Consider the following 3,217-nt stretch of genomic DNA (forward strand, 5'->3'; position numbering starts at 1 on the left):
TTGGTGAGAAAGACGAAAAATGAGAAATTTATTGCTGAGTTGTGCTAGTGATGAATTTCTCTTGGAATCACACTTTAAAAGCCTTTAGGATGTAGTACGGGACATTTGTAGTACGAGACAAAGAGGAAATGACAAATTCATTGCTGAGCTACGCTACTGACAAACTTCTCATGGCATCATGCTTCGAAGGCCTTTGGGATGCATTGCTCATGGTTTGGAAGTGATTGCTTTGTTAAAAATGAGATATACATTCCTGAACTGTGCTAGTGAGAAATTTATCAAGGAATCTTCGTTTGAAAACAATTACAATACACTGCTAAAGAGTTGGTAGAGATCGGTTTGTGAGAAAGAGGAAGGACCAATTTCTCATGGAATCATGCTTCAAAGGCCACTAGGATGCTCTGCTAGTGGTTTAAAAGAGATCGCTGCATGAGAAATACAGAAAATGAGAATTATATCCCTGATCTTGGATACTGACCACTTTCTCATGGAATCCTGCTTCGAAGGCCATTGGAATGCATTGCTAATGGTTTGGAAGAGATCGGTTGGTTGGATAGACGAAAAAAGAGAAAATAGTTCCTGATCTGTGCTACTGAAACATTTATCATGGAATCATGCTTTAAATGACAGTTGGATGCTCTGCTAAAGGTTTGTTAGAGATTGATTAGTGAAAAAATACAAAAAACATGAACATTCTCCTGAATTCTGCTATTGACATAGTTCCCATAAATCATGCTACAGAAGCCATTTGCATGTTTTGCTAGTGGTTTGAAAGAGATGGACTTGTGAGAATACTGAAATTAAATCTTCCATTGCTGATCTGAGCTAGGGACAAGTTTCTTAGGGAATCTTCGTTTAAAAGCCAATAAGATGCTCTGCTAGTGGTTTGAAAGTGATCGGTTCCTGAGAAATATGGAAAATGCGAATTATATTCCTGCTCTGTCATAGTGAGACATTTCTCATGGTATCATGCTTGAAAAGACATTAGGATGCTCTGCTAATGCTTTGGCAGAGATCAGTTAGTGAGAAATACAAAAAAAATGAAAATCCAGACCTGAGCTGTGCTAGAGACGACTTTCTCAAAAAATCTTCATTTAATACCACTTGGATGGACTACGGGACATTTGGATGAGATCTCTACGTGAGAAAGATGAAAAAATGGAAATACATTGCTGAACTGTGCTAGTGACAAATTTATCAAGGAATCTTCGTTTGAAAACCATTACAATACACTGCTAAAGGGTTGGTAGAGATCGGTTTGTGAGAAAGACGAAAAATGAGAAACACACTCCTGATCGGTGCTAGGACAAATTTCTCATGGAATCATGCTTCCCAAGCCACTAGGATGCTCTGCTAGTGGTTTGAAAGAGATCAGTGCATGAGAAATACCAAACACGTGAAAATCCTTCCTGAGCTGTGCTAGTGACAAAATCCTCAAGGAATACTGCTTCAAGAGCGATTACGATACTCTCATTTGACAGAGATCGGTTCGTGAGCAATACGAAAATCAGATTTTTATTCCTGCTCATTGCTAGGCAGTAATTTCTCAATGACTCTTCCTCTGAAACCATAAGGAATATCTCCTGCCGCTTTGAAAGACCTCGGTTGATGAGAAAGTCAAAAAATGAGATAATGATTCCTAGTCTGTGCTGCTGACCACTGTTTCATGGAATAATTCCTGAAAAGATCTTAGGATGCACTACAAATGGTTTCGAAAAACTCGATTCCTGAGAAAAAGAGGAAATGAAAAATTCTTTCCTAAGTTACGCTACTGACAAACTTCTCATGGAATCATGCTTCGAAGGCCATTGGTATGCATTGCTCATGGTTTGGAAGTGATTGGTTTGTGAATTAGAGATATACATTCCTGAACTGTGCTAGTGAAAAATTTATCAAGGAATCTTCATCTGAAAACCATTACAATACACTGCTAAAGAGTTGGTAGAGATCGGTTTGTTAGAAAGAGGAAAAATGAGAAACACATTCCTGATCAGTGCTAGGACCAATTTCTCCTGGAATCATGCTTTAAAAGCCACTAGGATGCTCTGCTAGTGGTTTGAAAGAGATCGGTTCCTGCGAAATATAGAAAATATGAATTACATTCCTGATCTGTGATAGTGAGACATTTCTCATGGAAGCATGCTTTGAAAGCCATTTGGATACATTTCTAAATTTTTGGAAGATATATATTAGTGAGAAAAATAACAAATGTGAAAATCATTCCTGAGCTGAGCTAGTGACAAATTACTCAAGGAATCTTTCTTGAAACGCCACGAGGATGCACTACTGGTCAGTTGGTAGAGATCGGTTAGTGAGAAAAGGAAACATGAGAGATTGATGCCTGATCTGTGCTAGGGACAAATTTCACAAGGCATCACGCTTCAAAAGACATTAGTATTGTCTGCTTGTGGTTAGGAAGGGAGGGGTTTGTGAGAATTCTGAAAATGTGAAATACATTGCTGATCTATGCTACGGACAAATTTCTCAAAGAATCTTCGTTTAAAATCCAGTAGGATGCTCTGCTTATGGTTTGCTAGAGATCGGTTTGTGAGAAATACAAAAAATGGGAAAATCCTTCCTGAGCTGTGCTAGTGACACATTTCTCAAGGAATACTGCTTCAAGAGCGATTAGGATGCTATAATTCTCATTTGGAAGAGATCGGTTCGTGAGCTATATGAAAATCAGATATTTATTCCTCCTCTGTTCTAGGGAGTAATTTCTCAAGGACTCTTCGGCTAAACCCCATAAGGAATGTCTCCTGCCGGTTTCAAACAGATACTGATCATGAGAAAGCTGAAAAAATGTGAAAAACCCTTCGTGAATTGTGCTATTGACAAATTTCTTATAGAGTCATGCTTCAAAAGCCATTAGGATGCTTGCTAGTGGTTTGAAAGAGCTGGGTTTGTGAGAATACTGAAAATGAGACCTCCATTGCTAATCTGAGGTAGGGAAAAATTTCTCAAGGAATCTTTGTCTGAAAGCCATTAGGTTGCTCTGCTAGTGGTTTGAAAGAGATCGGTTCCTGCGAAATATAGAAAATGCGAATTATGTTCCTGATCTGTGATAGTGAGAATTTTCTCATGGAAGCATGCTTTGAAAGCCATTGCAATGCATTTCTAAATGTTTGTAAGAGATCTATTAGTGAGAAAAACAAGAAATGTGAAAATCCTTCCTGAGCTGAGCTAGTGACAAATTACTCAAGGAATCTTTCTTGAA

The sequence above is a fragment of the Terrapene carolina genome, unplaced genomic scaffold, assembly GCF_002925995.2.
Source record: "Terrapene carolina triunguis isolate 2854851 unplaced genomic scaffold, T_m_triunguis-2.0 Scaffold782, whole genome shotgun sequence".
NCBI classification, from domain to species: Eukaryota; Metazoa; Chordata; order Testudines; family Emydidae; genus Terrapene; species Terrapene triunguis.